The sequence below is a fragment of the Molossus molossus genome, unplaced genomic scaffold (genome assembly GCF_014108415.1).
Source record: "Molossus molossus isolate mMolMol1 unplaced genomic scaffold, mMolMol1.p scaffold_m16_p_7, whole genome shotgun sequence".
NCBI classification, from domain to species: domain Eukaryota; kingdom Metazoa; phylum Chordata; class Mammalia; order Chiroptera; family Molossidae; genus Molossus; species Molossus molossus.
In genome coordinates, this window is record NW_023425401.1 from 16,278,368 (window position 1) to 16,292,618 (window position 14,251).

General features: G+C 40.5%; 1 pseudogene; it reads left to right on the forward strand.

Moving 5' to 3' along the window:
- The first annotated feature begins 9,930 nt into the window (after positions 1–9,930).
- LOC118620320 lies at positions 9,931–12,315 on the forward strand (annotated as a pseudogene).
- The last annotated feature ends 1,936 nt before the right edge of the window (positions 12,316–14,251 follow it).

Here is a 14,251-nt window from a genome sequence, read left to right on the forward strand (position 1 = left end):
CACAACCCCAACCGGAGTGGGGACAAACCGCAACTGAGGTACATGCCCCCAGCAGGAACCGAACCCAGGACTCTCTGGTCTGCAGGCCGACTCTCTAACCGCTGAGCCAAACCGGCCAGGGCTAGTGTCTTAAATTTATGCTTACAAATTTCACCTTGGTAAATTAGCCTGTTGTTCGGGCGGTTGTAACTTTTTAGGTCCTTATTACGTCATTTAATGACTTTGCTCTACTTCTTAATAATTATTTATCAAGTACTTACTGTGATGTGCCTTCCATACATTGTCTCAGTTTACTTTTAGCAACTGTATCATGTAGCTATTATGTGACCATGGGTAAGTTTCTTAAACTCTATGTGCCTCAGTCTTCTCATATACAAAATGAAGAAAAAATGCCCAGCCAGTGTGGCTCAGTGGTTGAGCATCAACCCATGCACCAAGAGGTCACTGGTTCAATTCCCGGTCAGGGCACATGCCCAGGTTGTGGGCCTGATCCCCAGTGGGGGGCATGTAGGAGGTGGCCAATCGATGTTCTCTCTTATAAATATTTCTTTCTCTCTCTCTCTCTCTCCCTCTCCCTTCCTCTCTCTAAAATCAATATAGAAAAAAAAATTTTTTTTATACTCACCTGAGGACATTTTTCCATTTTTTGTTCAGATAGAGAGGGAGGGAGAGAGAGAGAAACATCGATGTGAAAGGGCCACATCGAGTGGCTGCCTCCTGCACGACCCAACCGGGGCCGGGGACAAACTGCAACCACAGTACATGCCCTTAGTGGGAACCAAACCAGGTTCTCTCTGGACTGCAGGCTGATACTCTAACCATTGGGCGAAACCGGCCAGGACATGAAAAAAATTGTTTCATGAAGAAAATAATAGCACTTTTCTCATAGAATTGTTATAAATATTAAAAGAGCTAAAATTTATTAAGTGTTTAGAACAATGTCTGGTACATAACAGATGTCATGTAGGTGGTAAATGAATGTCAAATAAATGTGTATTGTTAAAAAACATAACTAGTATTCAATTTTTTTTATTTCTTGCTATGTTATTTTTTTAGCTCACCCATATCATGATGTATAATTCTAACTGCAAGCTACATTTTACCTGTCCATTCCCTTTACAGGCCTACCCTTAACATTTCTGGGGACTGAGGCCAAAGGGGGCCTACATACCATATGTTTAAATATTTAAAAATCATAAGTGAAGATAACACAGTATAAAATTAAATATTCTTTCTCCTTGACAAATATTTCTTCATAAGCATAATATGGAAACTTATCTGTAAAACTCTGGTTTTTATATGATATAAAATTGGCGAAACACCCAAGAGGACTAAATTTAATTTCTTTTGCCCATGTCTGGTTATTCTGTTAAAGAACTGGGGACATCTGAATGAGTAATAACAACATTTGTAACTTATAAATTGGATATTGCCCTGGCCGGTTTGGCTCAGCGGTTGGAGTGTCGGCCTGCGGTCCAGAGAGACCCGGGTTCGGTTCCCGCTAAGGGCACGTACCTTGGTTGCAGTTTGTCCCTGGCCCTGGTTGGGTCGTGTGGGTGGCAACCACTCGATGTGTCGCTTTCACGTCGATGTTTCTCTCTCTCTCTCTCCCTCCCACTCTATCTGAAAAAAATATTGAAAAATGTCCTCGGGTGAGGATAAAAAAAAAAAAAATTGGATATTAATTCCAAAACTTTATTTTCTTGCCTTTTTTCCAGCAAAATCATAATAATAATAAAAATGTTTCCCTGTGTTGTTTGCTATTGTTAGCCATGCCAAATTTTAAAATGAACAATGAATTTTCAAACTTTTTAAATATTTTTAAAATTGATTTTAGAGAGAGGAAGGAAGAGAGAGAAACATTGATGTGGGAGAGAAACATCGATCGGTTGCCTCCGTTACACACCCCAGGCCAGGCAGAATTTTTAAACTTTTACATTGAAGTATTTCTTGTATATAGTAAAGTGCACAGATCTGTTTTGTTTAAGTTTTTTTTAAATTGATTTTTAGATCCCGGCCAGTATGGCTCAGTGGTTGAGCATCGACCCATGCACCAAGAGGTCACTGGTTCAATTCCTGGTCAGGGCACATGCCCCGGTTATCCCCAGTGGTTAGAGTATCAGTCTGGGAACCAGAGAGTCCCAGGTTTGGTTCCTGCTAAGGGCATGTAACTCGGTTGTGGTTCATCCCCGGCCCCAGTTGGGGTTGTGTGGGTGGCAACCAGTCAATGTGTCCCTCTCAAGTCGATGTTTCTCTCTCTCTCTTCCTCCCTCTCCTCCTCCTGCTCTATCGGAAGATAAATGCAAAAATGTCCTCAGGTGAGGATAAAGAAAAAGAAAGAAAAACTGTTTTCTCTAAAATTAAAAAAATTTATTATTTTCAAAAGTGAAATTTAGTTATGTAAGTTTTTTTTTTTTTTGGTAAAGCTTTTGCTAACATTAGTAATAACAATGAACAGTTTATACCAAACAACTATGGCCAGTCCAACTTCAAAATAAATTTCATTTTTCTGCAAAGACTACAAGTAGCTCTTTCTTGAAACCTTCCATTGTTTTGTTTAACTTTTCTAATGCATTTTGTATCTTACCTAAATTAAATCCAGTTAATTTGACAAAATTTAGGAAGTATTTTCCTCGTGCTCAAGAATGATTTTGTATATGCTTCATTAAGATGTTCATTGTTTGGGCAGATCAAGAATGTTGTTTATAATGCTTGATTTGTTGCAAAGATTATCATTACTACTGACATGATGAAGACCAACAAATCTGAACAAGTTCAAAAGTCATTTTGTAAATTTTTCTGGATTCTTGGCCAAATTATGCCATACGTACTTTGTTTTAGCAATACTTTCATCTGAGGATTTATCATGCATGGTGGGAGTCACGGTCACAGACATATACCACATGGTACATCTGTAACATAGGATTTACTGGTAGAGCATACGCAGCCCCCAAACTCTTCCTACCTTATAACTTAAGCCTGGCATTGATGTTTGCAATGCACCTCGGGTCAAGTCCCTGGGGCCTGCCTGAGGCAATGAACTAGACATGCCACAAACGGCACCTGAAGAAAAAGGACTCTGTCCCCTTCCTGTTACATATTTATCAACTGTACAGAGAATGTAGGAAAGATCTAGTTTCTTTAAGAAAAGAGTGTATCAGGAGATCTCAGGTCTAGGAAAAACACTAAGGAATATGCAAACCCAAGGCTGAGAGGTCTTCTACAGAGGGCCTTGGAAATAGCCTTGAAGTCTCTCTGCCTGCCAGGAACACAGGCATCAGCCAGCGGCCTAGCTGTCCCTCTGCAGACAGGCTCAGGCCACTGAGCCAGCTCTCTGCTAAGCTACCAAATGAGGGCGCAGAATGTGCCTGCAGAGCCGTCCAGATTTGTTTCTTAGCAGACTTGCCTTTGGTAATCTTTTGAATCACTGCTTAATATTGAAAAATGTTTTCTCAGTTCTTCACTTAAGCCAAAAACATATATATATATTCCTTAATTATCCACTTTGTTTTCTTATGATAGTTCAAATGTGTATCTGTGTGATTGTGTACAATTATTCAATGATTTTGTGCAATCCAGTTGAAGTTGATAATGTAAATATTTAAGTTTTTGTTTTATATGGAATTTCTTCTCTCATTTTACTAACCATTAAACTAATGATCTTATATTGAATTTTCCATCCTAGATAGTGATTGCTATTTATCTGGCTTAAATGTTTAGTGATTCTAGCTTAAACTTTCAAAACCATTTATTCTAAATCTAAAAATATTCCACTGTTTTCTGTAAATGTTGTGCTGTTAAAATAGCATCACCTTAAGAGTATTACAATACTGTCCTACACGAGTGTTTACTTGCATTGGTGAAGCTACTATTGTTTGCTTCTTTTTCAGGCTTTTTCCCTCCAGTTCCAGTAATAGCATGTGTGTTTTTGTGTGTGCCAGTGACATCTCTGTTCTTTTCATCAGGAACCTAAGTATTTCCAGTCACAAATACCTCTACTGGCCAAAGCTGACCTTGAAAACTCATTGTGAGCTGTGTAACAGTTTAACGAAAGAAATAGCCTTTAAATTTAAAATACAAAATACCGTTTTTACACTTTTTTATTTCACCTGAAAGCACTTTGGTGTGAAATGAATTACATCTGAAACAGAAGAACGTGACGGTCACTGTCCAGGATCATTGCTCAATAAACCTTCAATAGCTTCAGGGTTTCTCTTGCTCCTTCAACCTGCTGATTTCGTGTATAATTCTCTATTAATTTTAGCTGTTTTGGTCAGTTTTTAAATCTTCATTAGTAAAGAATGAGAAATTGGAGAGATTTCATTAGACCTGTTTAAGCTAGAGATTTTAAGAGAATAATTTTGTTCCTAGTTTCATGATATCAGTTATTAAATCTCCATTAAATAAATAATTTGTAATCTATTCAAGAATCTTATGTGATTTGTTCTCAACAAAATCTGTTTGCTTTTATTATTTCTAATTTTTAAAAATGTAAGCAGACTGCCTCCTTTGAAGACTTTCTATTTCTTTTCTTTTCAGCTTTTTTTTTCTTTTTGAGCTCCACTTTTGTATTTTCTTTTTTGTTGTTGTTGGTTTTTTTTGTTCAGATAGAGAGGGAGGGAGGGAGAGAGAGAGAAACATCGACGTGAAAGGGACACATCGAGTGGTTGCCACCCACACGACCCAACCAGGGCCGGGGACAAACTGCAACCAGGTACGCGTGCCCTTAGCGGGAACCGAACCCCGGTCTCTTCAGACCGCAGGCCGACGCTCTAACCGCTGAGCCAAACCGGCCAGGGCCACTTTTGTATTTTCTATATCTTTGATGACCTTGACTTGTATTCATTCTCAGTAATCCAAATTAAAAATAATCTATAATATATTCAGAGTTTGCATAGCTTAAATATATTTTCATTTTAAAAGTAAATTAAGCCCTGATTTGGCTTAGCGGTTAGAGCGTAGGCCTGCAGACTGAAGGGTCACGGATTCAAATCCTGATCAAGGGCATGTACCTGGGTTGCAGGTTTGATCTCTGGCCCTGGTTAGGGCTCTTGCAGGAGGCAACAATCAATGTGTCTCTCTCATATCTATGTTTCTCTCTTCCTCCCTCCCTCCCTTCCATTCTATCTAAAAATCAATAGGAAAATATCCTCGGATGAGGATTAACAACAACAAGTAAATTAAAATACACGTAAAGTAAAAATTAAAATGAAATGCTGCCATGCCCCCCCTTTGGGGAGCACGCCTGTGCCCTTCCCTTTCCCCTTTCTTCCCCCACAGGCATGCATCTCCTAAACTCTAAGGGATCCCACAATGCAACCAGGGGAGAAATGGGCAGCAGTAGTTCCGGGGCTAACCCCCTGAACCTGTCTCCAAGGCCCCCTTTTCTCTGACTTCCCAGTGAACCAAAGCAGCCCTGCCCAGGCTCTCCTGTTGCTTCTTCTATCCTACGCCCTTGCTTGTTTCATTGTCCCCAGATTTAGTAAATGTACTCACGATCAAAAATTAATAAATATAATGCCCTGGCCGGTTTGGCTCAGCGGTTAGAGCGTCGGCCTGCGGTCCTGAGAGACCCAGGTTCGGTTCCCACTAAGGGCGCGTACCTCGGTTGCAGTTTGTCCCCAGCCCTGGTCGGTTGTGCGGGGGCAACCACTCGATGTGTCCCTTCACATCGATGTTTCTCTCTCTCTGTTCCTCTCTCTCCCTCCCACTCTACCTGAACAAAGAATGGAAAAATGTCCTCGGGTGAGGATTAAAAAAAAAAAAAAAATTAATAAATATAATGAAATTTCATATACAAACTCAAAAGTCTTCTAAATTATTCAATACATTAAAATGCAACATATAAATTACAATTCATGAGTATCAGAGCATTCAGTCAAAACTGTTTAAATAAAACTGAATTTTAAATGTAGTTCTCTGAAACTGTAAATCTCTCAACATATTTTTATTAAAATAAAACTATTCAGAATTCCAACTTTCAATGCCCACTTAAGTTGACAATGTAAAGAATCAGTTTTTCATTTTAAGCTTGTTATATCTAAATCACACATATACGCCTTTAGTAATATGAATTATTATTGCCACTCTCCTCCACTGCTATGTTTTCAGGTGCAAATACAGTGCTACTCTAAGTGTACTACAGACTAGAATTCTAAGAGAGAAGCCAGGAAATGCATACTTAGCACACCTGGGAAAGGACACTTTATTATGCAAGAATCTGTAGCATTTGTAGCATCTGAGAGGAAGGATTTGTCAAGTAATTAATTTGTTTACTCCCTTACCTAAACATTTTTGCCACTCAAGTGCTCCCTGTCCTCCAAAGCCAAGTCCATCTCCAAGATTGGCAGCAGTACAACTTGCAGACTTTCACAACAGTCAAATTCACTGCCCACTTTTTAAGGACATAGGACAAGACATGAGGATGCATTTTCCTGGATCCTGAATAGCATTAGTCACAATAAAAGATAAATAGGGTGACAGGTCAGGCTGTGTCAGCCCTAAATACCAAGTCAGTGACCAAGGTGCCCATGGGTATTTTAAGAAATGTCCTTTTTGTGTCTTTGTGACATATGAAGATTTCTCAAGTGAAGGAAGGGTCAGAGCAGAGGCTCCTCTTGCCCAGGTCTAAGGTACTTATGCCCCTATATTGCTTCCTGTTCTTTGCTACAAACAAAACCATGATAAACAGTCTAATTTCTGTCTCCTTAAGGATTTATAAAGAGCTTCTCTGGGATACATACTCAGCAATCAAATTGTTGGGTTACAAAGTATAAACCATTCTTTATTTCACTGAGTATTGTTCTCTGGAACAGCTATGCTAGTTTATACGCTTCCTATAATACATAAAGATTTTCTTTATTTTTCCATGCAAATTTTCAAAATCAAAATTCTATCCTCCTTTACCTGTTGTTTCACAATCTGAAATGTTCATTTGTCTAGTTTGCTGTTGATTCATTGGTTGGATCTTTTAGGCAAAACTGTCTAACCAGCAACCACTTGATGGTATTAGCATCTGAGTCATATTTCTTCATCCTTCATTCAATTAATATATTTGTTTATCCAGATCACAGACTTCAGTAAACTATTAGGAACTGCTCAAGGCATTGGGGGATCCAAAGACAAATCATGCATAATCCCCTTCTCTCAAGGACCCACAAGTCTGGAAGATACAATGAGAAACCTATTTCAAAGCCTTGCAGAAGTCATTTTATTTCTTCTTCTCCTTCTTCTCCTCCTTCTCCTTCTCATTCTCCTTCTTTACAAATCCTTTATCTTGTCAAAAGAAATAAATTTACGTTAACCTGAAAATGCATGTCCCTAGCAAATTCTCACTTGTAATTTTGTGTTTATTGTAAGAGAATATAAATGATAGTTTGAATAATGCTTTCTTGAATCTTGCCCAGGATCAAGATCAGGTCTGGGTACTCCACCATCTCCTTTTGGAAAATTACCACTGCATTTGCCAATATCTAGTCTTGATTTCATCTCCTTAATTTTCAAAATAACATCTGTTCAACTACTCATTCTGGGCTGTCTGGGTATATAGTTTACATGATAAAAAATTATCTAGATCTCTGCACAACTTATATGCTGAACATTTTTCACCCATCTTGGTCTCCAGATTCTTCTAACCCACTTTTGTTTTACCATCTTTAGTACGGAGACCATCTCCTTGACAAAGACAGACTCAAAGAGCTCTGCTTATTCTGTCACTTGTTCCCGCTACAGTGAGCCCCAAGCATCAGACCTAACTCTTCATCTTTTTTGCTCTAAAGATGATCTATAAAGCTCTTTTATTTCTCCTTGGCAGATTTGTGATTCTCAGCCCATTTGGGGCTTTGGTGTTCTTAATGCCTTTTTTTTTTTTTTTTACAGATTTATGGCACACTTTCTATTCATTCTTAGTTGTATTTCTTTATTTCTATCACTAGTATATTTTCTATTAAAATCTGAATGAATCAGAAAATACTTCGTACTATCACACTAGCTTCTTCAAACATCTCTCTTTTTTCTTCTTCATTGGAGTCATAAAATTATGTAATCAGAATTGAATAGCTGAGGGTAATCCAATTCTCTTGAGTATAGTATATTTAACACAGTACAGGGCAAATAAATATTTAATGAATGACGATAAATGAATGAAAATCTCATTCCATGGATTTATGTTTGTCTTTTCTTTGAACTTTTTATAATATAATATTTTGCAACTTTCAAGATATATTGGGCATTCCTTTTGTTATAAAAACTTATGACTTAGGTAGAGTCACTTTCTCCCTACATTACTATCACTTTTACTTCAGTTAATTCCAGTTTTTAAAGCACATTCATCTTTCTATGTTTGTAGTTAATGGGGATATTAACTCAGTGCTATGGAAACTGCTCAGAGAAACCCTTGGGCCAGACACCCCTCACACCTACATGTAATAATTTTCTTTTTCATGGTGAGCAGGACTAACGGCTAGTAACAATTGCTTTGAGGAAAGACCTGTGCCCTTTTCAAATTGTGAAAGTGCTGTTCCTTATTGGGAGAGAATTTGAAGCATCTTTATATCCCTTGCTTACATCCCCTTGGGTTATAAATTTGATGTGCTTTTGTTCTTGATATAGTTGCCTATAAAAATACATTGAGAGGATCTATTTTCTGTGTATCCCAAATAAGATGAAAGTTGTCATGTAAAAACATTGCCATTAACATAATTTCTATCCTTGAAAAGTTTACAAAAGGGCTCTGGCCGGTTTGGCTCAGCAGTTAGAGCGTTGACCTGCGGTCCGGAGAGACCCGGGTTCGGTTCCCGCTAGGGGCACGTAACTTGGTTGCAGTTTGTCCCCGGCCTGGGTTGGTCGTGCGGGTGGCAGCTCCTTGATGTGTCCCTTTCACTTTGATGTTTCTCTCTCTCTCTCTCTCTCTCTCTCTCTCTCTCTTCCCCTTCCCTCCCACTCTATCTGAACAGTAAATGAAAAATGTCTTTGGGTGAGGATAAAAAAAAAAAAAAAGTTTACTAAAGGAGGATTAAAAAAAAAAGTTTACTAAAGGAAAACAAACCCTCTCCCTGCTTCCCTCAAGCTTTGCTGCTAGGAGCTCAGCTGCCTGCCTAGGTGTCCATGCTGTGGCTGAGGGCAAGACCCGTCAGGAACCACCTGCAGCCAGTCTGAGCCTAGAGCCATGAAGACAATAAAAGAATCCTGCCTTCAGCAGAAGCCTGAATACATGGTGGGTAATGTCTGGATATAGCTATGCTGTTTATTTGCTAAAGAATTAGAGACATGCCCTGGCCGGTTTGGCTCAGCAGTTGGAGCGTTGGAGCGTTGGCCTGCAAACCAGAGAGTCCTGGGTTCAGTTCCCGCCAGGGGCACATACCAAAAAATAATTAATTAATTAGTTAGTTAATTAAAAAATAATTAAAGAGACATGAACCCTATTAATCAGTGTTTGTTGCTTCCATCCTTTAGTCTTTATCCCATTGCAATCGAAAGACTTAGGGTGTGCTCCTGCCCAAGAGGGCAGGCAAACCAAATTTGGGTAGTCCTTGAAACTCCATTATGAAATATTAAGGCAAGTTAGAGTTACTAATTGTTTCAAAACTGTATTTTTTTCCATCCTGTATATAACTTTGATATTTTAGATGGGACATAGCCTTATTTTTACGCCATAGATAAATCTTGCCATCAAAAATCTGCGCTGTATATTGTATGATTCTATTTATATGAAATGCCCAGCATAGGCAAATCCTTAGAAAAAGAAAGTAGATTAATGGTTGTTAGAGAATAGACCAAAGGAACAACGGCCTCGACAGCAAGTCTGTCCAGGAGAAAGCTGCCCCTCCAGCCTCGCCCCAATGATGAACAACTCAATTCTTCCCCATATGTCTCTGTTGCCTTTCAAGCTGCCTCCCCCATGCTGGAGCCCAGGAGAAGCAAGACTGAATTATGGAGCTTTGGGGTGAAACAAGATTTGGTTATTTTGGAAGAAGTCAATTCTATATCACTTTGAAACTTGTAGCTGTTGCCCAGTCTGGTTTCCCTTTAAGAGTGAAAAGTACACCCTGGCCAGTTTGGCTCAGCAGTTAGAGCGTCGGCCTGCAGACCAGAGAGGCCCGGGTTCGGTTCCTGCTAAGGGCACATACCTGGGTTGCAGTTTGTCCCCAGCCCCGGTTGGGGTCGTGTGGGTGGCAACCACTCGATGTGTCTCTCTCGCATCGGTGTTTCTCTCTCTCTTCTTCCCTCTCTCCCTCCCACTCTATCTGAAGATAAATGCAAAAAAAAAAAAAAAAAGTGGAAAGTGTTAATACAGTGAAGGACCTTCCTCTGCCAAGATTTGTTGCTTCAAAGAATGAACAGGACTTTCACCGTGCAGTCCATATTCTTCAGATTCTGAAAATCAAGGGTCTTATTCTGGTGTCATTCCTCCACTTCCTGGAAGGGGCCAAGTGAAAAAGGGATCCGTAAGCCATGACACTATCTAGCCTCGTGCGTCTGCAGATCAACAGGAACTTGCATCTCCAGTAGTTTCACCACAGCAGTCCCCACCAACTTCTTCGCACACGCGGAGGAAACACAGCCATCGTCCCAGTGAAGGAAAGGGTGAGAGGCCTCTTGCAGGACCTGATTGTTTCTGCTGGTGATGCAGTGTGGTCAGGGCATTCTCCACCTCTACTTCAAGAAAACTGGGTCAGTTTTGCAGACACTCCACCAACCAGCACTCTTTTAACCGTGCACCCTGCTTCTGTCCAGGACCAGACAACAGTACAAACTGTAGCATCAGCTACAACTGCCAGTGAAATTCATAGGCAATCCAGTAGCTACGACGATCCCTGGAAAATAACAGATGAACAAAGACAATAGTATGTAAATCCATTTAAAACCGTTCAGCCTGATCTTAACGGATTTATTCCAGATCTGCAGCTAAATTTTTTTTTTTTACAAAATCAAAGCTTCCCATTGAACTTTCTCATATTTGGGGACTCTCAGACTTTGATAAAGATGGAGCACTGACACTGGATGAGTTCTGTGCTGCTTTTCATCTGGTAGTTGCTAGGAAGAATGGCTATGACTCACCAGAAAAACTCCCTGAAAGTTTAATGCCAAACTGATTGACTTGGAAGATTCAGCAGATGTTGGGGGTCAGACAGGTGAGGTAGGTTATTCAGCCTCTCCTGCAGAAGCACCAAGCAAGTCACTGTCAATGCCATCACTAAACCAGACGTGGCCAGAGGTGAATCAGAGCAGTGAGCAGTGGGAGACATTTAGTGAACGCTCTTCAAGCTCACAAACTCTGACCCAATTTGATTCTAACATTGCACCAGCTGATCCTGATACTGCTATTGTTCATCCAGTTCATATTTGTATGACTCTGAGCAAAATCCACATGCAGGAAATGGAACTTAAAAGAACTGGCAGTGATCAGACTAATGCCACTAGTCTATTACTTGTGAAAACAGCTGACCTTTCAGAAGAAAATAAGATAAATTTGTCAGTGAAATTTGCTTCTGGAAATACTGTAGATGGTTACAGTAGTTCAGACTCAGAACAGATCGGGAACAATGTAATTCGTCAAAGGTCGCATTCAGGAACAGCCCCTGATAACACTGCCCCACCACCTCCCCCTCCAAGGTCACAGCCCTCTCATTCGAGATCCTTATCTTTGGACATGAATCAGACCTTTACAGTCACCACAGGACAATAACAGGCTGGAGTTGCTGCCCATCCTCCTGCAGTGCCTCCAAGACTACAGTCCTCACAGGCTCCGGTCAGTGGATGCCGATGGCCTGATAACTCACACTAGTACCTCACCTCAGCAGGTACCAGAACAACCAAATTTTGCAGATTTCAGCCAATTTGAAGTATTTGCTGCATCAAGTGTAAATGAAGAACAAGAGGATGAAGCTGAGAAACATCCAGAAGCCTTGTCGGTTGAAAAAGCTCTGATCCTGCAAGTTCTCTTCGCATTGCCAAAGCAGATAGTAAAATTGAAGAAAAGACAGCTGCTAGTGCTCCCGCCAATGCGAGCAAAGGTACACCTCTTGCTCCACCACCCAAACCTGTTCGAAGAAGATTAAAATCAGAAGATGAGTTAAGGCCAGAAGCTGAAGAACACACACAAAAGACAGGTGTCTTAGCTGATGTCCTTGCGTCACAGCCTTCTATTCCTAGGTCTGTTGGGGAAGATAAGAAGGCTATTCGGGCATCACCATTTGATGCAACACCATTTTGGCCAGACTGAATAGTGAATTGCAGCAACAATTAAAGAATGTTCTTGAGGAGAGAATTTCCCTGGAAGTTCAACTGGAACTTCGACCACTCTCTCACCTATAAGCCAATTGCCATTAACTGTAAACATACCCATTTTTTTTTTTTTTTTTTTTTGTTATCCTCACCCGAGGATATTTTTTCCACTTTTTGTACAGATAGAGTGGGAGGGAGAGAGAGGAAGGGAGAGAGAGAGAGAAACATCGACGTGAAGGGACACATCGAGTGGCTGCCACCCGCACGACCAACCAGGGCCGGGGACAAACTGCAACCGAAGTACGTGCCCTTAGCGGGAACCGAACCCAGGTCTCTCCAGACCGCAGGCCGATGCTCCAACCGCTGAGCCAAACTGGCCAGGGCTAAACATACCCATTTTTAAGCAGTTTTGGCTTCAAGCCAGTTTGGAGACCCAACATTCGGCTCACTGCTTAATTCAACATTAAGTTTTATGATTATGTTTTGCTCTATATGTTCACCATTGTATTTACGTATCTTTTATTTTTTAATTTCAATAATAAAAGGGTCAGGATGACTTTTTCTGGAAAAAAAAAAAAGGTTGTTAGAGAATAAAGGGAAGGGAGAATGAGGAATGATTACTTAATGGTTATGAGATTTCTTTGAGGGGTGATACAAATATCCTGAAATTAGATAGTAATGATGGTTGCACAACATTGTAAATATACTAAAACTCACTGAATTGTACAATTTAAAATAGCTTAAGTGGTGATTTTTATGTTATGTGAATTTCATCTCAAAAAAATTATTCTAATCTGTTTTTGTTCTGCTCCGATATTTTAAATTTAGAATTGTCAAATTTATGGGAAATATAAAGCACCAACTTGCCCTGGCCGGTTTGGCTCAGCGGTTAGAGCGTCCGCCTGTGGTCCGGAGAGAACCGGGTTCGGTTCCCGCTAAGGGCACGTACCTCGGTTGCAGTTTGTCCCCGGCCCTGGTTGGTCGTGCGGGTGGCAGCCACTCGATGTGTCCCTTTCACGTCGATGTTTCCCTCTCTCTCTCTTCTTCTCTCTCCCTCCCACTCTGTCTGTACAAAAAATGGAAAAATGTCCTCGGATGAGGATTAAAAAAAAAAAAAAAAAAAAAAAGCACCAACTTATATAAAGCTAGAGAAGGCTACTGTTAATAAAAGATAAGTTAGCCCTGGCCGGTGTGACTCAGTTGATTGGGCATTGGTCCCTGCACCGAAAGGTTGCTGGTTCAATTTCTGTAGGGAGCGTGCAGGAGGCAGCCAATCGATGTTCTGTTCTCACATGAATGTTTCTCTCTTCTTCTCCCTTCCTCTCTCTCTAAAAGTCAATAAAAAAAAATTTTTTTTTAAGAGTTGACCAAAATAGAGAGAGAGGCAAATGTGTACATTTGGGGCACCTACCTGCAATTAAAGACTGCTGTAGCGTGCAATCCCTGACCTTGTTTCTAGTATGATTGTACTGCCACCTGGTGGTTTTCAATCACCAAACCAAGTAGGGTCTCATTTATGACTGCCATCTCTTACCTATTCTTCCCACCAAGCTTGCCCTCTTCTGGCTGTAAAGGATACGCAAAATGAATTATTTGATGAGATTTGAAAACCAGTAGATTGTACTATGATCTACTAAGCTCTCAAATAACTGAGCAACATATTAACTCAGAGAAGTGACAGAGGCAGAATTTGAGGTACACTCCATCCATTTCATCAAATAAATATGTAACACCAGGCAGTGTTAGACTTTGAGTATATGTCCCGAGTCTAAGCACACACCCAGGAGTTAGAAGAATTGGCTAAGATTTTCACAAGGTTCCGTTGCATTAATGGCAACTCCCAACCAAGTGTGGGCTCCCATGGTTCTGGGCAATGCCTTTAGAAGGAGGAAAAGGAGTCTCCCCTTCCCTACCGCCTGTATTTATGGGTGGCACCACAACTCTGAGTCCTAACCGGTACAGAAGAGGCACCCTTGCTCAGAAAGTCATGGCTCCTAACACAGGCAAGTGCAGCTGGAGCTGTGGT